Here is a 27,372-nt window from a genome sequence, read left to right as displayed (position 1 = left end):
ATGATGTAGTACAGATATATCTTAATATAATTGAACCTATAAATTAATGATATCTTTATATGTAAAGGTAATATAATTAGACCTACAAAATAATGCTGTCTTTATAGTTGTAGGGAAAGGTCCAGACAATGTTCTTAAAGTTCCTGATAGTTTTTAGGAGAGCTCCAGAAACAGATTTCATGTAATGACCCTACTAGGCCAAATTTATCCCCTACCATACTTTTTAGATTTTAAACATTGTATAGGATTTAGAGAATTTTGAGGCTTTAAAAATGAATGAATAGGCAGCTAGATGGCACAGTGGACAGAGCACCAGCCCCGGAGTCAGGAGGACCTGTGTTCAAATTTGACCTAATTATATTTGCCTAATTATATTTGACCTAATAATAATTGCCTAGCTGTGTGACCTTGAGTAAATCACTTAACCCCATTGCCTTAAATAAAAAAATTTAAATGGATGAAAAATATTGTAGACATTAAAGGAAGATGCTATTTGCAACCAGAGAAAGAAGTGATAAAGAGAGGTAGGAATAAAAAGATTCTATATAATGTGGAATAATACATACACAAATATCCATATTTATGTCTAATGGCTACCATCTATAAAGCTGGGGAGAAAAAAGAGTAAAAAGAAAGCTGCATGATAACTATTATATATTTTAAAGGAATAGAAAGTTGTACATGACAGATTTGCTATTTCATGTGTAATCGTTTTTCCATCTATATAGTATGGAAATGCTTGCTTTATTTCTTAAACTCAAAATAAAATAAATGAAAATTTAGAAAATAGATGGATATATGAATGAATGGAAAATGCATTAAGTACTTAGCTGTGTTAAGCATGAATAATAATGTTTGTCCTTCATTTTCAAAGGATAACATGACATCAGAGAAATGGTGTCATGACAAGCACATGAAGTGAATTTGAGTGAAGGAGATCCTGTGCTAAATCACCAGCCTCACTTTCTCTTCCAGAGCCATCTGGGTTCAGTGGCCAGATATGAATCAGGCCAATTGGTGATGGCTCTGCATGCAGGGTCACATAGCTAGTAAGTGGCAAATGTCTGAGGCTGGATTCAAACTCCTTACTGAATACAAGGTCAGTGCTCTATCCACTGTGCCACCTAGTTGCCCTGTTAAATCACTGAAAATGAGAAAGAGGGGATGGGGGAGAGAGGAAGAATCAAAGTCCCTTCCTCCAAAGATTCTGCCTTCTGAAAAGGGAAGACAACACACATAAGGCTGTGATTTTCAGGGAAGGAAGCTTTGTTCTTAGGAGATGGAAAGCTGAAAATAGATGTTTGGGACTGGAGGCAGATGGTAAGAAGGCCTAGGTGAATGGATGGTTAGAAAGTATGGCTAGAGCAGCTAGATGGTACAGTGGTTAGAAAACCAGCCCTGGTGTCAGGAGTACCTGAGTTCAAATGCAGCCTCAGCCACTTAATAAATACCTGACTAATGGAGTGACTAGGTGGTGCAGTGGAAAGAGCACCGGCCCTGGAGTCAGGAGTACCTGAGTTCAAATCAGACCTCAGACACTTAATAATTACCTAGTTGTGTGGCCTTGGGCAAGCCACTTAACCCCATTTGCCTTGCAAAACCCTCCCTAAAAAAAAGAATAAATACCTATACTGGGCAAGTCACTTAACCCACTTACTTTGCTTAAAAAAAAAGAAAAAGAGTGCCCAAGAGCCAGTTTTCAGAAATAGAAGGCTACTTTAGCATACATAGTAATGAATCAATTGGATTAATCTCAAGAATGACAGCTCCCAAGATCAATTGATTAATTTCCCCAATGACTAGGAATTAGCATTCTGGAAAACCCTAGTGTAGACACCCAGTGTCAAGGGTCCTGGTCCAGGTGAGGAGGAGTAGGTTAGGATGGACAGTCATGAAGGTAAGGGTAGGTTGGGTAGGTAGATGGATAGTTTATAAATGAGAGAATGGTGTAGTGATTATCTGTAGAAAAAGAACCTGAGTTCCAGAGAGATTAAACGACTTGTTCAGGATCAAACAATTAGGGAGCAGTAAAGCTGAGATTTTAGTTTGCATTCTGAATCCCCAATTCAGTGCCCATTCCATCATGTCATGTTGCTTTTTTAAAAGGAAAAAAAATCATTTTTTTACAAAAACTCTCAACATAACTATTTTACTTACAAAAATATAATTTGATTTAAAATTCAATTTATTAACAACATTTCCTGAGATGAAAGGCATACATAATCAAGTGAAAAGAATACTGAATTTAGCATCAAAAAAGTCTGGATTTTGAATCTCACCTCCACTGCAAAAAAAATATGGTAGCTTAAATACATCAGTTCAGTCATCTATAAAATAAGATTAATGATAACTCTGAGATTGACCTTGCAAGGTCATTTTGAGGATGAAAAGAAATAATGCATATAAAGACAAATTCTTTAGTTATCTTAAAGCACTCTATATTATTGTTAAGAAGTCAACAAACATTTATAAACATTATAAACATATTATTTATAATCATTTATATAAGCAACTACCATGTGATAGGTGTTGTGCTTATCACCAAGGTTACAAAGGAAGGCAAAACAAAACAACAAAACCAGTCCAGGCTCTCAAGTCTAATGAGGAATACATCATACAAACAGTTACATTACAAATTCAATACATACAGGACAAATTGCAGATAATAAAGGAAAAAACGTAAAGGGTGAGTCTGGAAAGACTTCTTGCAGAAGGTATGACTTTATCTAAAACTTGAAAAAAGCCAGGAACCAGTCTTCTAGTGCATTTTTTTTATTGTAATCAACAAACAATAAATGTAGCAAGATCTTTCAATTTGTTAAGTAAAATTTATCTTAACTCTTTTAGGAAGCTGTTGGTTGACAATGATACCTGCTCTTTGTCATTCAAAAAACTTTAGAAATACCAAATGAATCATGTGAAAGCACTTCTAAGTTTATTTAAAGACATCATACTTTGTATAGAAAGTTGCACAGGAAGTAGAGGAAAGATGGGACAGTTCTTTCTCAGGAAAGAGCAGGGGACTGAAGAATCTTTGGGTTCATGTTTCACCTGTACACTTTTTTTTGTTGCATGTTTGTGGTCAGGTCATAAACTTATTGATTCCCAATTAACTTGTCTGTAATATGAGAATTCACAAGCTTACCAAGCTATTTTAAGTATTACATTTTGCAAATAATAATGAGCTCAGAAACTATCAATCAATGTTCACTACTTAGGGGTAAAGGGTTGGAGCCATCTGGCAGAGCAATCCAATCCAATCATAGCACTCCATGGAACTGAAACAGATGCTGTTTAACTGAAAGAGAACAAAAAGTAGTTCTCTGTGAAATTTGTTTTATCTTCTCTCTAAAACATTCATGGGAGTGGAGAATTTACATTTTTCTAGAGTTTAATTGATTATCTTTTGTTCTCATATCACCTGTTTTTCAAAATATTCCTCCCATTCCCCTCCTAAAGAGCCATCCCTTATAATAAAGAATTCAAAAGGAGAAGGGGGGGGAAACTATACAAAATAGTAACCAAATACATTACCTAGAGAGCTGTATTCCATTGGTTTTCACCTCTGTAAAAAAAAAAAAGTAAAATTCCATATTCTTTCCATTCCAGAATTCTTTCCATATAATCATTGTTTATATAGTATCCATTCATATCTTCCTATGTTTCTTTATATTTATTATATTCTTAGTATTTTAAGGCTAATAGCTGATTACATAACAACTTATTTAGCCATTCTCCAATGGATGGACAGCTACTTTGTTTCCAATTCTTTAAGAAAAGAAGTGGTGCCATAAATATTTTGCTGTAGTCTGGTGTGATAGTATACACCTATAATCCTTCCAGGGAAAGGCTGAGACTAAGTGGACATCTTTGAACTTGGGAATTCTGAGTTGCACTATTCTATGTTGATTTGAGGGTCCACAAAAAAAAAATTGACATCCCCAAGGTTAAACCTCTGGGAGCTGGGAGCCACCAGGTTGTCTTAGGAAGAGTTAACAGATCGAAACTCCCTAGCTGATCTGTGTGGGTAGCTCTCAGGATAAGGAGTTTCAGCCTTAAACAAAGGAACGAATGAATGAAATTTCTTTTGTCATTGACCCTTGGGGGCATATTATTTGCAGGATATCTCCTGGTCAAAATATATGATTATTTTAGTTACTTTCTAATTCACAATTCAATAATGTATGTGTCCCAGTCAGTCTATGACCTGATAATGACTACTCCTATATATATAGTAATTTTTGTCAGCTTACTGGATATTCATTCCGAGAAACTTGAGTTGCTTTGATTTGCATTTTTTCTGATGATGGTTCGAAGTAATCTTTCGTATAAATAACAGCTTGCGATTCTTTTTTTTTTTAGAATTGTTAAGGATTTAATGTCTATACTGTTCTGTTGCTAGTCTTCTAATTCTAGGGAAAATGATAATGGAGTGATCTTTTTTTGTAATGTTGGAGGAAACAAGACAAATTTGTGTGAGAATGGGAAGAACTAGTCGAGCTTCTTTGTTTGTATTTTACAGCCAATGGTTCTATTGGTTTGAAAGCCAGTCTAGCGAGTGGGGGGGGGGGGGTGATGTGAGGAGGGAGGAGGAGGAAGAGTCAAGGCAGGCTGAGCAGGCTCCGGGAGGCGTTGACGTCTCCGAGACCTGCAGAAATAGAATGAAAGTGAAAGGGGGGAGAGGAGGCAGACCCTGGCCGGAGCCGCTCCTGCTTGCCACCTCAGTCACTCCAGGAAGTATCCGGACAGCAGGAAATGCCGGTGTACGCGAAAACTGTTTGGCTGCTGGGAGAGAAGCAATTGGTCGCCCATAGGTAAGGTTGGACAGGGGCCGGCGAACTGTTGCAAGCTTTCTGCTCGGTACGCTATTATGACCTTGCCTTTGGAAGGGGTCGGTGTGGAGACCCCTTCCAAAGGCAAGATGGGGAGGGGTCGGAGGGATGGGAGGTTGCTCTTTGCTAAGAGTGAGGTGGGGTAAGCAAGAGAAGCAGCCTGGTCTGTTTTGTCGCTTTGGATGGAAGAGATCTTCAATGCACCTGCTACCAGTTATATGAATGGAGGCGGGGGAGGGGGGGAAGAAAAACGAAAAGAGAATTGCCGGGGTGCTTTGGGGAGGAAGGAGGCTTTATTCTACTCACTAGCGGGCACGGAGGGATGTAATTGCTGAAGAGGGAGAAAGAGAGAGAGAGAGAGAGAGAGAGAGAGAGAGAGAGAGAGAGGATTCCCTGGAGCTGGGTTTCTCCGATTCCTCTTCTCTCACCTCTCCTTCCTCTCTTTCTTGTCCTCAGAGACCCCGAAACCGGAGGAGAAGGTTAGAGGAGGTGGAGTTTAGAAAAAGAGAAGCGAATCTGAGAGCGGCAGCTCTGCTAGGGACTAGGGTGGGTTTGGATGGGTTTGGGCAGGAAAAAAAGGAATTCTGTGGTTCACCTTAAAGGGAGATACTTCGGGCCATCTTGCATATTGCATTCGTTTTCCCTTTATCTCTACGTATCGTCTGTGTTTTTATTTCTATTTCTGTAACTGAATTATTTGAAAGGTAATGAATGTCTGCCAGATCTGAAAGGTAGTTCTTTAAGAGTTTGTGGGATCAAGAGTTCAAAAGTTTCTGGAATTTAGCAGATTGTATCAGGCATTAGAGGTCATTCTATTCCAGCTAAATCCTTTCCTTCTCTTCACCCTTGGTAATTCACTTCAAGTATGAAATGTTCTTGAAGTAAGGCATTTATAGGTTTTGAAGGAATGGTTTAAGGAGATCTAATCAGTAATTTAAATAATGTACACCTTACAGGTATAAAAATAGAAAGCTATTGTGCAAGAAGCCCTGAGAAGTAACTGATGACATATCAGAAGTGTTAGGATTTTATCCTAAAAGCAAAATGAAAAGTAAAAATTGGAGTGATTGCTGGATTGTTAATCTCTTCCAGGTTTCTAATTCTAAATAAGTGTGTTTGAATTGAAGAAAAACATTTTTCAGATTTTCAGAGTTTGAAACTTAAATTCAAACCTACAGGCCATACACAGGCAAAAATAAAACAATCCCTGACCTCAAGGAGCTTGGTTCTACTGAGAATAATACATGTGCACAAATGAGCAAAATATATATATATATAATTATTATTTAAAGTCATTTCAAGGATGAGAGTACTAACTGGAAGAACAGGCTTCATGGGGGGGGCAACTAGGTGGCACAGTGCCACAGTCCTCAGGAGGACCTGAGTTCAAATCCAGCCTCAGACACTTAATATTTGCTTGGATGTGTGACCTTTGGCAAGTCACTTAATCCCATTGCCTTGTCAAAAAAAAAGATCAGTCTTCATGTAAGAGGTTTTATCTAAGTTATACTTTGAAAGAAATTTGAATTTCTAATATGGGGGAGGGAGTGAATTCTAGGGGATGAAGAATCTTTTATGCAAAAATATTGAACATACTGGACTAGAACATAGAATATATAAAGGAGAGCAGTGTAAAATAAGACTGGAAAGGAAGATGAGGCATTTTATCTATTGACCATTAACCTCAATATTTTTTAGACATCATTTGACTGTTCTTATATTGGTTATTTCTTATTGCTTTAAAGACTGTGTAAGATTTTGATAGTGTCCCCTTTTTTTTGTTTTTGTTTTTATAAGGCAATGAGGTTAAATGACTTGTCCAGGATCGCACAGCTAGGCAATTATTTAGTGTCTGAGGTTAGATTTGAACTCAGCTCCTCCTGACTCCAGGATGGCTGCTCTATGCACCTAGCTGCCTTGATGGTACTCTTTTAAGTGAGAGATATTGTTGATGTCTTGTACAGTTAATAGTATTTTAAAATTCAGCAAATATTAAGTGCCTTTTCCACACGCAAGACATTGTGCTAAGCAAACAAGAAGTGACTTATACTTCGGGCAAAACGGAAAAAAAGAAGCATCTAAGCTGAACCTTATATAAAAAAAAAATGTCAATAGGTAGAAGTGGCCAGGGAGGCATTTGCTCTATCAACTAACAAGCATTTTTAAAGCACCACTACATGCCAGTCAATGTGCTTAGAAGTATATACACAAAGATAGGAAGAAAACACTTTCCTGTTGAAGTTCTATTGGGGGACTCATAAATACATGCAAAATAAATACAATATCATTTGTGGGTCACAGGAAAGGCACTACCAACTGTGAAAGGAAATCAGGAAATCAAGTGAATAAGCCTTTATCAAGTGTCTATATAGATGCTACCACATTTAACTTTTCCAGGTTTTTTATCCTTTTTCAGACTACCCATGATTCCTCCCTCCTTCTTAGTTGAGAATCCTTCATTTTTCACACAAAAAAAGTCTTCCCTTCTTTCTTCACTTCTCCTGTCTTTCAGATACTTCCCCCACTTTATCCTCCTTCACCTCTCTCTCAAATGAAAAGGTAGCCCTTCTCTTTCACAAGTGATTTCATTCCATCCCATTTTCTCCATTATATTTCCCATCTATGATCCCACTCTCTCACTATTCTTCAATCTTTTCCTGCCTTTTGGATGCTTCCTTAGTTTAACCATGATCTCCCTCCAATCAAAAAATAAAACCAAAAAATCCTTCATGAACCCATCTCTTCTACCTAACATCCCATATCTCTCCTTTTTGAGGATTAACTCTTTGAGAAGACTGTTTCCACTTTCTTTTCTGTTACTCTCTGTAGTCTGATTTCTTAACTCTCTGTAGTCTGACTTCCTACCTCATCATTTAATTGAAACTTCTTTTCAAAATTACCAATTATTGCCTTTTAAAATTTTTTTCAATCAGCAAACTTCTGTTTTGCCTTTCCCTTTTGTAATTTGAGAGTGAAAGAAAACAAAATTCCCATTCTTATAATCAAAGAAAGTTTCATATTCACCATTTTCAAAAGAAAACACTCAGAGATATACATATATGTATATGTTTCTATGTATGTATATACACAAACACATGAATTATATACATATATAATTATAAACTTTATATTTGGAAGTGGGTAACATGGAATTATGGTTAGTAATTGATCAGAGTTTCTAATTCAAAATTTTGCAATACTATGCTGGATCTGTTTATGACACTCTGGTTTCTCTGAACTATCATTTTTTGAAACATAATCTTAATCTATCACATTTATCAAGCATAGGTTACTCAGTCATTCCCCAATTTATGTTTGTTGTGGAGTCATTTCATTCATGTCCAAAACTCTGATCCCATTTTGGGATTTTCTGGAAAAGGTACAGTAGTGATTGACATTTCCTTCTCCAGCTCATTTTTTTAGTTGTTTTTTTTTTTTTGCAAGGCAGTGGGGTTAAGTGGCTTGCCCAAGGCCACACAGCTAGGTAATTAAGTGTCTGAGGCCAGATGTGAACTCAAGTACTCCTGATTCCAAGGCCAGTGCTCTATCCACTGCACCACCTAGCTGCCCCTCCAGCTCATTTTATAAACAAAAGAAACTAAGTCAAACTGGATTAAGTGACTTTCCTAAGGTCATACAGGTAGTAAGTATCTGAGAGCAGATTTGAATTTATGAAAATATCCAACATGTTCTATTTTTTCTTGTAATATCTCTCATTCTTTGTCACCTCAAAAAGAGTTATAAGTATTTTGTACATTTTTGGAGAAATATGTTTACTTTTGCTGGATATATTTTAAAATTTTTAATTTGTTAAGCAGTTCCTTAACATATATTATAAAAAAAGATGATTGGACATGAAAATGTAAATCAAATATGTATAACTTTTATTTCTTTTAAATACATAATTGGGGCAGCTAGGTGGTGCAGTGGATAGAGAACTGGCCCTAGAGGCAGGAGGACCTGAGTTCAAATGTGACCTCAGACCCTTCATAATTACTTAGTTTTGTGATCTTGGGCAAGTCATCTAACCCCATTGCCTTGAAAAACCAAAAACCCAAAAATAAATACATAATAAAGTTATCTTGCAACTTTTTATCCTTTTATATCTTCCTTTTACTAGAGGTGGCTATCTTTTCGTACAAATATTTATATGCACATATAAGTATACATGAAAGATCATTCTATACACACTTCTATTTAACACTTTTTTCTCTTGTTTCTGCTTATTTTGCTCTTCATTATTTCATACAAGTCGATTCATTTTTTCTATAATCAGCAATAATCAAAATTTTTATAGCACAGTAATATTCCATTATGATCACACCACAACTTGTTCAACCATTCCCCAATTGATGAGCATCCTCTCAGTTTTCAGTTCTTTGCCACCATAAAGAGAGCTGCTATAAATATTTTAAAAGATATAGATTCTTTTCCTTTTCCCCCAATCATCTTTGAAAATTAATAGTAGTAGTAATATTGCTGGGTCAAAAGCTATAAGCAGTTTGATAACCCTTTGGACATAACTCCAGATTACTCCCTAAAATGATTAATTCACAGTTCCACCAACAACGAATTCATATCCCAATTTTTCCACATTGCTTCCAATATTTGTCCCTTTTCCCTTCAAGCATTTTAGCCAATCTAATAGGACATAATGGTTTCTCAAGATTGTTTTGATTTGATATCTAATCAATAATTTTTGAGCATTTTTTCATATCATTATAAATCGCTTTGATTACTTCTTTGGAAAACTGCTTATTCATATCATTTGATCATTTATCAATTGGAGAATGACTTGTATTCTCACAGATTTGACAGTTCATTTTATATTTTAGATATGAGACCTTGATCTGAGAAACTATCTATAAAAATATTTTCCCAATAATGTTTTCCTTCTGATCTTGGCAACATTTGCTTTATTTGCACAAAATCTTTTTAATGTAACCAAAACAATTTATTTTACCTCTCACACTGCTCTCTGTACTTTTTCATAAATCGTTCACATCCATAAGTCTGATAAATATTATGTTCTATGCTCTATTTTTTTTTGGTAATATCTTCCTTTATATTAGGTCATGTATCCATTTTGATCTTATCTTGGTAAATAGTGTTAGATATTGTTCTGTGCTTAATTCTGCCAGACTACTTCCCAGGTTTCCCAACAATTTTTTCTTACCAAATAATGAATTCTTATCCCCAAGTATTTATACTATTAAATACATATTCAGCTGTAATTTGTATATGGACTCTGTTCCACTTATCTACATTTCTATTTATTAACCAGTAAGAGATAGTTTTGATAATTATCACCATATAATATAGTTTAAACTCTAGTACTGCTAAAACTCATACCTTTATATTTTTTCATTAGTTCCTTTGATATTCTAGAAATTTTTTTTGTTCTTCCAAATTAATTTGTTATTGTTTTTTTCCTAATTTAGTAATTTAGCAAAATAATTGGGATGGCATTGAACATGTGAACTAGTTTAAGCAAAATTTTCATTTTTATCACATTGGCCCTGCTTACACATGAACAATTAATGTTTCTCCAATTATTTAAAGTTAATTTTATTTGAATAAAAAGACTTTTATAATTTTGTTCATATAAATTCTGAGTTTGTTTTGGTTGCATATTCCCAGGTATTTTAGACTTTCTAGAGTTATAATAAATGGGTTATCTCTTACTATCATTTTTTGTAGAGTTTTGTTTGTGATAGGAATACTGATGATTTATCTGGATTTACTTTTTATACTGCTACTCTGTTAAAATTATTAATTGTTTCAACTACCTTTGTAATTGTATCTTTGTGATTTTCTAAGCTTGTCATCACATCATCTGCAAAAAGAAAAAGTTTTATTTTCTCATTCCCTATTTTGCTTCCTTTTATTTTTCTTTTCTTATTGCTAAAGCTAGAATTTCTAATACAACATTGAATAATTTTGATGACAGTAGGCATCCTTGTTTCATATGTGATTATACTAGGAAAGTTTTAGCTTATTTCCTTTACAAATAATGCTTGTTGATTGTTTTAGGTAAATGCTTTTTATTAATTTTTAGGAAAAACCCATTTAAACCTATGTGTTCAAATCTTTTTAATAAAAATGAATGTGTATCTTATAAAAAACTTCATGCAAATTATTGATATAATCATGATTATTTTTATTATTGATATATAATCAAAGATTAATAGTTTTCTTTATGTTACAACATCTGCATTCTGGTATAAATCGTACTTGGTCATTATGATTAATCTTTGTAATATATTGTTGTAATCTTTTAGCTCATATTTTGTTTATGATTTTTGCATCTATTCTTTCTCTTGTATTCTTTCTCTATTCTTGCTTGTATCAGTATCATATTTGTTTCATAAAAGGAGTTTGATAGAATCCCTTCTTTATCTATTATTCCAAATTATTTAATATTGGAATTATTTGATTTTTTAAATATTTGACAGAATTCATTTGGTCCTGATTTTGTTTTCCCTTTAAGAAGCTCATTTATGACATGTTCAATTTCCTTTTCTAAATTAGATCTTATATTGGTATTCTATTTTTTCTTCTGCTAATCTAGACCCTTTATATTCTTGTAAATAATCTTCCGTTGCACTTAAACTATCAAATTTATTGGTGTATATGATTCGCTAATAATAGTGATTGGTATATAAATCACAAAATAACTTTACAATTTAATTTCTTATTCATTAGTGATTTGGTCACCTTTTTCATTTCTGATAGAAGCAACTTGGTCTACTTATCTTTTTAAATCAAATTAATTATGTCTTCTTTTTCATAATTTCAACTCCTAGTTTCATTTATTAGTTCAATGATTTTTACATTCAATTTTATTAACTTCACCTTTAATTTTTTAGGATTTCTAATTTAGTGTTAATTAGGAGTTTTTCTACTGTTTTTTAAAAATTGTACATCCACTTCATTGATCTGTTCTTTCTTTTATTGATGTAAGCATTTAGATTACTGTTTTACTGATTAGTTTTTGCTATATCTCATAGGTTTTGATATATTGTCTCATTATTGTGAAATTATTGATTGTTTCTGTTTTCTTCTTTAACCCACTCATTCTTCAAGATTAGCTTGTTTAATTCTAATTAGCTTCCCCCCCCCCCCCAAGGCAATGGGGTTAAGTGACTTGCCCAAAGTTACACAGCTAGGTAATTATTAAGTGTCAGGTCAAATTTGAACTCAGGTCCTCCTGACTCCAGGGCCGGTGCAGTATCCACTGTGCCACCTAGCACCCCTCCTCATTAGCTCTTAATCTAGATTTCAATAGTCCCTTATTTAATATAATTTTATTACATTTTAATCTGAACAGACTACTCAATACTCAATTTTTCTGCTTTTAACTATAAAAATTTTTAAGTCCTGTTATGTGGTCAATCTTTGTGTCATGTCTCTTAGAAAAAATTATGTTCTTTTTATTCCCATTCAATTCCCTCCAGATATCTAAATCATACTTAACTTTTCTTAAATTTTATTCACTTTCTTGACTTCTTTCTGATTAATATTTTGGTTAGATTTATCTAGTTCTGAGAGAGGAAGACTAAGATCTCCTGCTTTAATAGTATATAATAATAATAAATAATAATAATAATAACAATAACAATAATAATAATGTTTTTTGTGTTTTGTTTTCAAGAGACCATGACATCAGAGCGGTGATGCCATGACAAGCACATGAACTGGATTTGAGCAAGGTGGGTTATGCTGTCAGCAGCCTCATTTTCTCCTCCAGATCCCCCTAGATACCATGCAATTAGGATTAAGGGACTTATCTGAAGTCACAAAGCTATTAAGTGTCTTTTTTTTTTGCAAGGCAAATGGGGTTAAGTGACTTGCCCAAGGCCACACAGCTAGGTAATTGTTAAATGTCTGAGACTGGATTTGAACCCAGGTACTCCTGACTCCAGGGCCAGTGCTTTATCCACTGTACCACCTAGCCCCCACCTAGCCACCCCCTACTAATAAGTGTCTTGAGGCCACATTTGAACTCAAATCCTTCCTACTTCAGTGCTGGCACTCTACCCATTATGCCATATTATAATATTTGGTACTTATTGGTTCAGTATGGACATTGCTTCACTGTCTATGAAAACTTTTATCAAAATGTAGTTTATCTGTTTATCTCATAATTAAATATTAACCTCAACTTTTTACTATCTCTACCTTTTTTAACATCAGCTAAAGCATAGTAAATTATACTCCAACCCAACCTTTTAACTATTTCACTTTCTTCTTTTTTATTAATTAATTAATTTTTCAAATTATATGTAAAGATAGCTTTCAACATTAATTTTTTTGTAAGGTTTTCTCTCTCTTACCTCTCCCCACCATAAGATAGCAAATAAACTGATATAGGTTATATATGTACAATCATATTACACATATTTCCATATTGGTCATGCTTTGAAAGAAGAATTTGAACAAAAGGGGAAAGCACAAGAAAGAAAGAAACAAATTAATATGCCATACTTCTTTCTCTGGATGTAGATGGCAATTGCTATCACATTTCTTTTAGAAATATCTTCGATCTATCATTGTTGGTCTATCATAGTTGATCATTACTCAATGTTGCTTTTCCTGTGTACAGTGTTTTCTGATTCTACTCACTTCACTCAGCATCAATTCATATGTTGCCAGGTTTTTCTGAAATCTTTCTGCTCATTTCTTATTCAATTATAATATTCCATTTCATTTGTTTGCCACATCTCATTCAGCCTTTTCTCATTTGATGGATATCCCCTCAATTTCCAATTCTTTACTATTAAAAAGAGCTGCTACAAATGTTTTTGTACATGTGGAATTTTCCCCCTTTTTTCCTGATCAGTTCAGAATTCCTCCAACAAGTCATTAGTGTCACAGTTTTTCCACATGTCCTCCAATATTGATCATTTCCTTTTTCTATCTGTATATCTCATTCTTAAACTTGTTTTGTAAACATTGTTGGATTCTGATTTTTAATGCTTTCTATTTAATAGGTAAGTTTTTTTCCATTCACATTCAAAAATTATAATTACTATTTGTGAATTTCCCTCTATCCTATTTTTACTCACTATCTTCCTCCTGAGTCTCTATTTTCCCATATCTCTATACTTTATCCTCTCTCCTAGCCCTCCTATTCCTGATTCTACCCAACTGTACGAATTCCTCCCTTATCTTCTCCCACCCCACCCACCTAAATCTTAATCTATACACCCACCCTTCTTGAAGTGCATGACTTTTCCTGTTCCCCAGCACCCTTATTTCTTTGGAAACTTAGAATTTTATTCCCTTTCTGAAATACCTCTTAACAGGGAAAATAAGGCATTACCAGTACTCCACTCCCATCTACTTTCTCAGTTTCAGTTCTTCCTTTTATATTCCATTTGAAAAAGATAACTGCACCTTTTTTACCTTTTCCTACCCGATTTTGTTTTTTAGAATCAAGATCAGCATATTCAATTAAACCTCAATCTTTCTTTCAAACTACTCTAGTGATGATTTGACTGTCTACTGCTAAGAAATCTTTTAACAATATTTTTATATATAAGAAGTAAACAGGCCTTTATAATTAGTCTTTAGTACTTTCCTTTTATTTTTTTCTGAATCTTATATACCAAATTTTCCATTGAATTCTGGATTATTTTTTTCTCACAAATACCTTAGTTTTTTAGTTTATTAGATGTTCTTTTTTTTTTTATTCATGATTACATTCAATTTTGCTGGATAATTGATTCTTAAATGCAACTCCAGATCATTTACTCTTCAAAAGACCTATATTCCAAGACCTATGATCTTTAAAATAGAATTTCCTATGACTTGTGAAATCCTGGTTATAGCTCTGTAGTATTTAAATTGGTTTTTGGTTTTGGTTTTTTTAGTTTTTGCAAGGCAATGAAGTTAAAGTAACTTGCCCAAGGCCACACAGTTAGGTAATTATTAAGTGTCTGAGGCCGGATTGAGCTCAGGTACTCCTGACTCCAGGGCAGGTGCTCTTATCCACATCACCACCTAGCTGCCCCATAAATTGTTTTTTTTTCTTGCTGCTTGCAATATTTTCTCCCTTTCAAAACTCCTGGGAGTTTTAAAACTAGACTGTTCAGGTTCAGGGTGCTGATTATCTCTCATAAAAATTCAGTCTCAGGGCAACTAGGTGGAGCAGTGAATAGAGCACCAGCCCTGGAGTTCAAATCCGGCCTCAGACACTTAATAATTGCCTAGCTCTGCGACCTTGGGCAAGTCACTTAACTCTATTGGCTTACAATTATTCAGACTTAATTAAGACTTAATTCAGTCTTAGACTTTCTTTGAAGTGAAGAAAATGAAGGCATTTATTTTGGGGATCACATTCCTACAGCCAGGATGGTCTCCCCAAAGGAGACAAAAGAGGAGCTGGAAGATGAAGTAATCAATAGTTCTCAAAGCAAAGAAGTGATAATCAGGGACATGTAGATGAGAGAGATTTATGCTTTTCAGTATTGAGCAGAGATCTATTTTCTTGTTGATAGGAGGCTGGTCTAGTGCCTGAGAGCATGGATTTACAGAGTTTTTACCAGGGGGTATGGTATTTCACTAAGAATTTCTTAAAATACTGTATCAAGGGGCAGCTAGGTGGCCATAGTGGATAGAGCACCAGCTGTGGAGTCAGGAGGACCTGAGTTCAAATCTTGCCTCAGATACTTAATAATTGCCTAGCTGTGTGACTTTGGGCAAGTCACTTAACACCATTGCCTTAAATAAAACAAAGAAAAAAAGAATTAAAAATATACTGTATCAAGATTCTTTTTTGAATCATAACTTTCAGGTGACCTACCAATTCTTATATTTTCCCTACTTGATCTTTTTTCCAGATGTCATTTTTCTTTTTCTTTTTAGGCAATGTGGTTGGGTCACACAGCTAGGTAATTAGTGTCTGAGGTCGGATTTGAACTCAGGACCTTCTGACTCCAGGGCCGGTGCTTTATTCACTGTGTCACCTAGCTGTGCCCAGTCATTTTTCTAATGAGATGTTTCAGATTCTCTTCTACTTTTTCACTCTTTTGATTTTACTTTATTTCTTTTTGTCTTATAGTATCATTCAATTACCCTTGACCAATGCTAGTTTTCAATAGTTATTTTCTTCCTTAAGATTTTGAACCTCCTTTTCTAATTGGTTAATTTTCCTTTCATAATTTTCTTTAGATTGCCTTTGCTGTTTTCCTAGTTTTTCTCAATCTCTTGTTTGATTTTTTTTTTGAATTTTTTAAAGTTCTTCCAAGAATTTGTTTTTAGGCTACTGACCATATGAGGTTGGTCTTCTGCCATAATAAAGGACAAGAACCAACTAACCAACTCTTTATGGTAGGAGTGGTTGGTTTGTTTTGCCTCATTTTCTTCCTCAATATGAACCCAGATCTTCTTTTATACTATAGTAGCTATCTATAGTCAGTTTCTTTCTTCTTTATTTGCTAGTTTTTATTTTTATTTTGTTTTATTTTTAGCAGCTTAACATTGAAATCAGATCCTGAGGCATAGATAAGGTGCCCCAGGCCTCTGGTCCACCTAACACTTATTTTCTGAATAATGTACTGGCACTCAACTTCAGGCCTCCTCTCCACTCCCAAATCACAATTAGGGCCCCCAGCTATACTGTCCCAAAAATGTTTTTGTTCCCATGGTACCACACTTGCGGATTATGTGCTCACACATCCTTACTCACAGTTGCAACCCAGGATCATGTCTGCTCAGGACTGCTAGGTCTGCTGTCTGGAAACAGTGGGAGCTTTTCATTATTCCCCCACTCACCTGTTTGATTCCACATTGTTAGATGAAAGTTTGTGAGATGAAAATTCTTGAGACCTAGTCCACTTCCTTACTGAGTTGCCCCAGGACCTTGCTATTTGTTGATTCAGTGGAATCCACTTGGAGGTAGCTACATTTGACTTAGACCAAACCTCAGCACCTGAAGTTGTGTTTTTTCCTTAGGTCCTTTCAAGTTGTTTTAGCAGGGCAGCCGTTTTATTCCCACCCCCACTCCCCACTTTTTTTTTTGCCACTCTATGTTAATTCTCAGGGCATGTTTTGTCTATTTGTTGAGAAGAGCCTGGAATTTTCTGACCTCAATTTTCCCAGAATCCCTTGGATAAATTACTCTTGACTATAAGCCTGTATTCTTCATCTTTTGAACTAAGGATTGTATTCCAAATTTTAAATAGTAGCTATGTAATCCTACATGTGTCTCCTTGGTTCTTGAATACTTTCTTTCTAGCTGCTTTCAGTATTTTTTCTTTGCCCTGTAAACTCTGGATTGAAGTATAGTTTCTGAGAGCTTTCCTTTGAGAGTTTCTATTTAATTCCACTTTCCTTTCCCCTCTAGTTCTAAGAGATCTAGGTAGCTTTCTTTTAAGATTTCTTAAATTGTGATGTCTAGGTTTTTGTTTTGTTTTTTGATATTGTACTCAAGTAGACCAATCATTCTTAGATTTTTCCTCAATCCGTTTTATTTTTTTACTTTTTGCAAGGCAATGGGGTTAAGTGTCTTGACCAAAGTCACACAGCTAGGTATTTATTAAGTATCTGAGATCACATTTGAATTTAGGTCCCCCTGACTCCAGGGCCGGTGCTTTATCCACTGCACCACATAGCTGCCCTATTTGTATTTCTGGAAGGAATGTCTGCCTTAGTGCTGTTGCTTTCTTGGGTTACTGAGTGTTGTGTTACTTCAAGAGCTAGGCCAACTCAGACAGGACACCTTTAAGTACCTCAAAATGGTCTGATGCAGAGCAATATCAGATTGTTTCTCTTTTGTTCTAATTCTAAAATTGTCTTATCTAAGTTTGAGTATGAACAAGAGTTCATTGCTGTTGGGTTCAGTCCCATCAGTCAGCTACAAAACAACTAATTCACTATAAGAAGTGTAATCTTCCTTTGGTCTATGATTCCTTTGCTGATTATTTCTATTCAGGTTTCAGATGGATTAGAAGCTAGAAATGAAATCTCCTAGGGTCTGAGTCACTCACACGTCTCTCTACTGTTGGCAACTTGAATAGTTATTATACACTGACTAGGACCTTTCAAGTATCTTTACTCAGAATGCTATCTTTTGATATAGGTTCCCTGCTCAGATTGCCTAGGAATTGCTTGGAATGGGGCAGTTGGTGGCAAAGCTGATATTTGGCACCTGTTCCTGCACCCTGTATGCAACTAGGATCTTCATTTGACCCAATGCACAATCTCTCTCTTGATGCTGGAGAGTTCTGTGGGGTATTTCTGGTCATATGCATCCTCAGTTTGAGAGAGAGAGAGAGAGAAACTCCCAACAACTGCTTCCTTCTCTTGCTATCTTGGTTTTGCTTCCTGAAATTACTTTGTATTACACTGTAAACACTTTGTATTTACTTATCTCTGTTCATGTAATATTTCACTAACAGAATGAAGGTTTCTTGAGAGCACAGAATGTTTCATTTTTATTATTGTATCTTTCCCAATGCCTTGTACAAGTAAACACTTAATAAATATTTTCTCATTTGAAGTTGTAAAACTGCTGCATTGTAGCTTTCATGAAAGGAAGTAATAATCTATAATAAAATGGGACAGGTAGATTGGAATTAACTTGCAGAAGGACTTCAAATGCCAAACAAAAGAGTTTTAACATAATCCTAGAGGTAATGGGGAACTATTGAATTTTATTGAGTAGAAGAGTTATATGGTCCATACCTGTATTTTTAGGAAATTGCTTTGGCAGATGAGTAGAGGAAAATTGGGGAAAGGGGTGACCTGAGATACAAAGACCAATGAGTAGATTATTGCAATAGCATGGGTAAAAGGTGATGCTGAACTAGATTAAGGTAGTGACTGGCTGCTTGGATAGAAAGAAGGGAGCCGTTTGGAGAAATGTCATGGAGGGTAAAATGCTAAAATATGACAAGTGATGAGATGCTTGATGAGAGAGGATAAGGAATCCAATATGACACAGCTAGGTATTTATTAAGTATCTGTATCTTTATACCGAAATAACCATTTTATAAATGGGTGGCATTGAAAGTTTGAAAGAGGGTTCATGTTGATGAGAAAAGCAATGAATTCTATTTTAGACTTGTTGAGTTTGAGATGCTTATAGAAGTGTAGTTTGAAATGTTCAAAAGGCAGTTGGTGATGCATGAGATAACTGGAAAGAGGAGATAGTGAATCCTTGCTATCTGTAGGATAAAATACAAAATTGTTAGCTAGCATTCAAGACCCTTCATCTTGTGGCACCACACTTTATTTATTTTTTAAAATAATACATTAATGATTTTTAAAATATTCATATCACCACCCAATGATTTTTCCCACTCCCTTTGATTTAAGGAAGAATAGACAAATGAATTTGGCACATTAGCCTCATATTTCTTATTTTTTCACTCCTCTTCCATCTCTCTGGTATTGAGAGGAAATACTTTACTGTCAGTAATGGTAAATTTACTATAGTAAATTACTTCAGTAATCATAGGTCTAGTTACAGTGCAATTGTTTTCTTGGTATTCTTTATTTTATACTATCTCAAAGCTCATGTTTTCTGTATACATATTTGTGATTTATTGCTAGATTTGGAGTCAGAGGGAGTCCAAGTTGGTCTAGTCCTTGCTATTTCCTACCTAAGGTGATTTTGAGCAAGTACTAAGTGATAGGCACAAAGCTAATCATTAAGAGTCTTGACCAGAATATATTTGAAATGTTCACCACAGGAAAATGTGCACTGCAGAACTACAATAAGTTTAGAACCTCACCATGTCCTCTTTTAGACCCAAACACCTCTAACATGAAAGTAAATATAAAAGAACAATCTACATAGGATTTTAGAAAAGATCATTGATAATTACTGAAAGGAAATATATCATAGATGCCTTGGCACCTTAAAATTTCACTGTTTTCTAAGACATTGCCTCAGAAAATAATTACTTGTGTGGTACTCAGTGAAAAGCATGGATTCTGGGGCAGCTAGGTGATACAGGGGATAGAGCACCAACCCTGGAGTCAGGAGGACCTAACTTTAAATCTGACTAGATACTTAATAATTATCTAGCTGTGTGACCTTGGGCAAGTCACTTAATCCCATTGCCTTGCACACACACAAAAAGAAAGAATACCAAAACAAAAAAAGGCAAGAAAAACATAGGTTCTGCCACCTTTCACACTTGTATTAGGTAATCATGCCTAATAATGTGATTATTGACACAAAAGCCCAATTCTCTCATTTTTACAATACTGACTAAAAACATATTAGGAGTTATAGATACTGAAAGAAAAGCCCTGCTGGAAAATCCAGAAGAAAGAATGGTAAATATCTGTAATCTATTGGAAGCACCATGTTATAGAGATATTTAAGACAGAACTCTAACCAAGGAAGCCCTGAGACCATCCAGATACTTAATGAGGAAACCATAGGGGAGACAGACTAAAAAAGTAGCTCCTTGACTTGGAGAATCTCAGAGGAGATAGAAGATACAATATTCCAAATGCAAAGGTCTCAAAAGGTAATTAGTATTTTGAACAGGAAGGCTTTGTGAGAGATAGAATATTTAGTCCCATGATAAATATGGCCAAAAGAAGGCAATCCAGATAGTCAAGTAAAGGAAATTGAGGGGATGCCCATCAATTGGAAAATGGCTGAACAAGTTGTGACAATTGTAAAGCAATATTGTGGTATAAGAAATGATGAGCAAAGTGGTTTCTGAAAAAACTTGGAAAGATTTACCAGAAGTGATGCAGAGTGAAGTGAGCAAAACCAGGAGAACAGTAATATTGTATGATAAACAACTGTGAATGACTAGCTATTTGCAGCAATACAATGATCAAGACAATCCCTAATGAATTATGATGAAAAGTTTAAGACCTATTTCTGTTTTAAACATATAGAAATAAATAGATCTTTCTTCAATATGGTATTTAATATATATCTAAAAACCAAGAACCAGCATCATATGTAATGGAGAAATAGTAAGGGTCTTTGCAGTAAGATTAAGAGCAAAACAAGAATGCCCATTATCCACACCAATTTTTTGAAATCATAGACTTTTAGAAACTATAGACTAGTAGAAATCATAACTATTGAGATAAAAGAACTTGAATAAAAAGGATAGATGAAGAGGATCAAATTTATCACTTTATGATATTCATACCAGAGAACCCCACAGATTCTACTCAAAAATTGGAACAAATAATAGCTAGAACAAAGTAAACAGATATTACAAAGGGATTGGAATTAGGACAGAATCTGTCATTTCCTGTAAATAAAGAAATCCCAGATGAGGAAATTCCTCCTAATACAGATAAGTACATTCTCTAACATTTATGGATGTAGAGAGTTATCTAAAATAGAGGTAGCAAATGTATGGCTACATTTGGCCCACAACACTCTTAAGTGTGACCCAAACCAAATTAAAATTTAATTTGGACATATTTAACAAAGTAAAATTACAAGTAAATGTAAAAAAATTTACATTACATTGATATGTGACCCTCAAGGGCTCTTACAATTTAGTAGTCCCCATTTCTTATAGAGTTTGATTATCATTGCTATTGACCACTGAAACGTTAAGTGACTTGTCCAAAATCACATATCAGGCTGAATGAAAGGTAGGGCTGAAGTTTTCCTGCCTCTAATACTAACTTTCCTTCTGTCCACTATATCAAGTGCTTGTTCAAGATATAAAATAAACTTACATTAGAACATGCTTTCCTTGATCATGCAATTTTATTAAAGTCTTTTTTCAAATTAGAGGAAGGAAGGAGGTGAGGAAGAATAGGATCCTCCCTTCCTTTCTGCTCCCTAAAACAGAGATGAGAAAAGAAGGCCAGAAAGAATCACCAATTTGAAAGTCATATGTTGAAATGATTTATATATATATATATATATATATGTATGTATATAGATATATAGTATATTATTATATATTATATGTTGATTATATATAAAATTATATATTATATAATATTATGTATTATATTATTATATTTATATATACTTTAAAATAAAAATAAAGATTTTCAGTTGCCTATAAAAAGCACTTCTGTTCTATAATATATATGGAAAACTTCAATTTATTTTTTTTAAGTTTTTTTTTTTTTAGTTTTTGCAAGGCAATGGGGGTTAAGTGGCTTGCCCAAGGCCACACAGCTAGGTAATTATTAAGTGTCTGAGGCTGGATTTGAACTCCTGTACTCCTGACTGCAGGGGCCAGTGCTCTATCCACTGCCACCTAGCCACCCTGAAAGTTTTTAAATTAAAAAAACTCACTTCTTCTTTGTAAGTATTACCAAGAAAACCTAACAGTAAGTTATGGAAAGAGTCCATATATCTAGATACTTACTTATTGAATAGTCTTTATAGAAATAGAAACCTGAGTCTCTAAAATTGTTGTTCATGGCCAAACTAAAACAATGATAAAAATTATAATGCTGCCAAAATTGGTTTGCTTAATCAGTGCCTATCAATAAAATTAATAAAATACTACAAAAAAGTAAAAAAATGATGTGGAACAAAGGAACAAGAATCTCTAGGAAAACAATAAAACCTGCTAAGGAAGAGGGCCTCCTGAAAACACACTACAGAGATTTAATTGTTAAAATTATATGGTACTTTAAGAATAAATAAATCATAGAACAGATAAGCAAAACAAGATTATTTACTATCCAGTAAGCCAAAATACACCAACCTTAGGGATAAAAACCAATTATTTGAGAAAAATAGGAAAACTGGTTTTTAAACATAATTATAAATAGATTAGACCAATATCTACTTATATTCCATAATATATTTCAAATGTATAAAAATGATCAGAGAATAAAATATCCTTTCTCAAAGCATCAATAGGGAAAAAGGTTTTGACTAAACAAGGAATAGAGATCATCACAGGAGATAAAAATGCATGTATTTTTTATTACATGAAAGACTTTTTTGCACAAACAAAATCAATGCAGTTAAATTAAAAAGGTAAACAGTTAACTGTGAAATTTTTAAAATTAAATTTATTTATTCTGAATTTTACAATTTTTCCCCTAATCTCCCCCCCACAGAAGTCAGTCTGTTAGTTTTTACATTGTTTCCATGGTATACATTGATCTAAGTTGAATGTAATGAGAGAGAAATCATATCCTTAAGGAAGAAAAATAAAGTATAAGAGATAGCAAAATTACATAATAAGATAACAGGTTTTTTTTTTAATTAAAGATAATAGTCTTTGGTCTTTGTTCAAACTCCACAATTCTTTCTCTGCAAAGATGGTATTCTAGGATTGACTCTCTTCTCTATTATCAGACATCCCAGATAGCCCAAAATTGTGCCTGATTGTTGCACTGATGGAATGAGCAAGTCCATTAAAGTTGACCATCACCCCCATGTTGCTGTTAGGGTATACACTATTCTTCTGGTTCTGCTCATCTCGCTCAGCAACAGTTCATGCAAATCCTTCCATGCTTCCCTGAATTCCCATCCTTCCTGGTTTCTAATAGAACAATAGTGTTCCGTGACATACATATACCAACCACAGTTTGCTAAGCCATTCCCCAGTTGATGGACATTCACTCGATTTCTAATTCTTTGCCACCACAAACAGGGCTGCTATGAATATTTTTGTACAAGTAATTTTTTTACTCTTTTTCATCATCTCTTCAGGGTACAGGCTTAGTAGTGGTATTGCTGGATCAAAGGTATGCACATTTTTGTTGTCCTTTGAGCGTAATTCCAAGTTGCTCTCCAGAAAGGTTGGATGAGTTCACAGCTCCAACAGCAATGTATTAATATAGCTGGGACAGTTTTTTGCAGAAAGTTTCTCTGATAGATATCAGATGCATATTAGACATAAAAGTAACTCCCTGAAACCATAGAAACAGAAAACATTCCAAGAAAAAGTGTTTGAGGATATAAAAAGACAGTTTTCAAAAGAAGGAATACAAGCTACCAACCAAGAGAAGACAGACCTCCAAATAACCAATATTATGTGAAATGCTAATTAAAACAGCTTTTGGACTCTATTTCATATCCCTCAGATTGGTAAAGATGACCTGGAAGATTTCTATGAACTGACGCATAGTGAAAACATGAGTACTATTTTAAAAAAAACTGTATAATGTACACTAGTTAAACAAACTGCATTTGCTAATTTCCTGATTTCATATGCAGCCCTCTTTTTATAGTTTATGTAAAACATTAATCGTAAAGTGTAAGTAGGGTGCTAAATTACCCATGCCCTATGAAGTTCAGACCTTTCTGATTAAATCAAGAAGGGAACAACATTTTTTGATTGATCACACATATAACTCACATTCTGATATTTTTAAATAAAGTTAAGGTCTGGATGAATTTAAAAGCTGGAGGAATGAAATTATTCCTTTTCCCCTCCCCTCCCCTCTCCTTCCTTCCCCTCCTTCCCTCCCTTCTCCCCCTCTCCTCTCCTCCCCTCCAACTACATCAGTTGTGTGATTTGAAAGGAACTGCTGGACTAGTCTGGAGATAATGAATTCAGGAGGGAAAAGAGACCCACACTTCTGATCAGCACAAATAGATACAGTCACCTGAGGGAAGAAGCAGCTTTGAGGAATGGGATGTCTAATAGTAGAGAGTCAATCTTAAGAGAGGAACAGACCTGGAAACCCAACTGAGCAACCCACAGAGCAGAATCATTGTACCTAGAAGTAGCTGAATGAAGATTATGGAGACAGAAAGGATTTCCAGACCCTTCCAGGCTCCAATTCTAAGAAGCTGTGAGTTTCAACTACTGCAGTGAATCTTATTTATATATGTGATCATTACCACTGTAATCCAAATTTAAATCCACTCTAAGACTCTTAAAGCTACTATGTTTATTTTGCTGTCTTATAAATGTCTTTGCTAAGAGATAATTTATCTTCTGAATAATTGTTAGTAGTAGAACATCATTGAGAATTTCTAAAGTATAGTATTAGGTGTGCAGAGTAAGAAAGAAATAACTAGGTCTTGAGGCAGTAGCCTCCCTTTAGGGTCCTAACTTTTATGTTTGTCTTCTATGGGGAAATAACTATGAGTGAAATGATCAAGATGGAAATATTCATGTTTGAATATTGTCAGATTCAAAATAACCAGAAATTTCTGAGTCCCCTTTTGAACAAGGTATGATACTCTTTCAGAAACCACTTCTTTCTTGGAATTCATTAGAATTTTCTCCTCTCCTGGCATTTGATATACTTCTGACATTCACAATCTTTCACAGCTTCTTTATATATATAGCCACTCAATTCAGTTCATGACTAGCAGACTTTAGGGAGCCAGAACTCAAGTTATATTGACTTATATCAAGCGTACCTCTGGAAATTTGAGACCTCCTAAGATTTTACTTCTGAGTTCCACAGTCCCAATCTCCACCCATAGTATGTCTTCAAGTGTCAGTAGGAAAACCTTAGATCTCTTGTAAGATTCTCTTTTCCCCTTGAGGTCACCTTATGGTGAGTTTCGGTACTGAAATGTCATCTTACCTCTCCTCCAAATATTTGGAAAGTTAATATTGTCTTCTCACTTGTGTCAGTCTGTCATTCTGATTCTTGGGAGTTTCTTCCTATTCTTCTGTCTTCTTTTTTTTTTCTTTCTGGTACAGTTATGCAAACTATCCAGATTGCTTCTGTAACTCTCTAGAATGGAGAGTTAACAGCAGCAACTGCTTCCAGAACCCTCAGATGGTAAGGTCAAACAAGTGATTAGAAAGATATTGCGGGGGTCTCTTTGCTGATGGGGGGAGGGTGGGGGGGGGTCAAGACTCTTAGATCTGAGTTGTAGTCCCAGGACAAGAGGAGTCCTAGCAGTTGGAGACTATGTGCTAGGGCTCCTCAACTACAGTGGAGCAGAGACCCTCATCACACTTTAAGGACAGAAAGAGGAGTAGTGCTCATTCACAGACCAAAGCATAGGCTTGGAGAGTAGTAAACACCTCTCCTTAGATCATACCATCTTGGGAAGAACTGAAAATTTACAGGGCCCCAGAGGCATCTCTGAAAACAGCTGTACCAATCACTTGAAGCTATGGACAATTACCCTTCACCCTGGAAGCATAGCCTCACTTTAGCATGGAGTTAAATGTCAAGAAATAAACTGGAAAAAAGAAAAACCAACAGAAAAAAATTCTGACTATAGAAAGTTAATATGGGGCGGCTAGGTGGCGTAGTGGATAAAGCACCGGCCTTGGAGTCAGGAGTACCTGGGTTCAAATCCGGTCTCAGACACTTAATAATTACCTAGCTGTGCGGCCTTGGGCAAGCCACTTAACCCCATTTGCCTTGCAAAAAAAAAAAAAAAGAAAGTTAATATGGTGACAAGAGAGTTAAAAATACACTCAGAAGACAATAAAGTCAAAATTCCTGCATCTAAGGCTTCAAAGAAAAAATATGAATTGGTCATAGACATGAAAGAATTTTAAAAAAGGATTTTAAAAATCAAGTAAGAGATATAGAAGAAAAATTGGGAAGAGAAATAATAATGCAAGAAAATAGTAAAAAAAAAAGTCCACAGGTTGGTAAAAGAGGAACAAAAATCAGGACAGCTCGGTGACATTGTAGAAAGAGCACTGGCCCTGGAGACAGGAGGACCTGAGTTTAAATCCAGCCTCAAACACTTATTAATTACCTAGCTGTGTGACCTTGAGCAAGTCAATTAACTCAATTGCCTTACAAAAAGCAAGAAAAAAAAAGCCCAAAGAGAAACAAATATCTAATGTTGAGAAAATAACTTAAAAATCAGAATTGATCCAATGGGAGGAAAAAAGGCACAGAAAGTTAGTGAAGAAAAGAACTTAAAAATTAAAATTGAGCAAGTAGAAGCTAATGACTAAGACATTTAGAAACAATCAAAAGAATGAAAAAAATAGAAGAAAATGTGAAATATCTAATTAGAGAAAAACAAGTGAATAGGAAAATAGATCTAGGAGAAATAATTTTAAAATTATTAGACTTCCTGGAAGATATGATTTTAAAAAAGTGAGCCTAGATATCATCTTTCAAGAAATTATCAAGTAAAACCGCCTTGATAACCTAGAACCTGAGGATAAAATAGAAATTGAAAGAATCTACCAATTGCCTCCTGGAAAAGATCCCCTAAATAAAAATTCCCAGGAATATTATAGCAAATTCCAGAGCTCCCCAGTCAAGGAGAAAATATTGTAAACATCCAGTCAGAAACAATTCAAATATCATAAAACCACAGTCAGGATAATACAAGATTTAGCAGCTTTTCCCTTAACTGATCAGAGGGCTTAGATTGTGATATTCCAGACAGAAAAGAAGCTAGGGTTGCAACCAAGAATCACCCACTCACTCAGCAAAACTGAGTATAATCCTTTGGGTGGATATATATACAATGAAATAAAGAACTTTCAAGCATTCCTGATAAAAAAGACCAGAGCTGAATAGAGAATTTGACTACCAAATACAGTACTCAAGAGAAGTATAAAAAGTTAAACAGAAATGGTTAAATCATAAGGGACTTAATAAGGTTAAACTATTTACATTTCTACATGGGAATATTATACTTGTAACACATAAGAAATTTCTTATTTTTAGGGTA

The 27,372-nt window shown here is 34.7% G+C and overlaps 1 protein-coding gene across 1 annotated transcript in view; it reads left to right on the top strand.

The window, feature by feature from the left end:
- Window positions 1-4,625: 4,625 nt before the first annotated feature.
- The window catches only part of SLC37A1 (solute carrier family 37 member 1), a 113,398-nt gene continuing 90,651 nt past the window's right edge, over window positions 4,626-27,372 (top strand). The window contains exons 1-2 of the mRNA XM_074213914.1: window positions 4,626-4,814; window positions 12,487-12,544. The gene's annotated coding sequence lies outside the window, so the exon portion shown is untranslated. The remainder of the gene's footprint in view (window positions 4,815-12,486; window positions 12,545-27,372) is intronic.

This window comes from Macrotis lagotis, chromosome 1 (genome assembly GCF_037893015.1).
Source record: "Macrotis lagotis isolate mMagLag1 chromosome 1, bilby.v1.9.chrom.fasta, whole genome shotgun sequence".
Taxonomy (NCBI): domain Eukaryota; kingdom Metazoa; phylum Chordata; class Mammalia; order Peramelemorphia; family Peramelidae; genus Macrotis; species Macrotis lagotis.
This window is presented reverse-complemented; position numbering and strand designations above follow the sequence as displayed.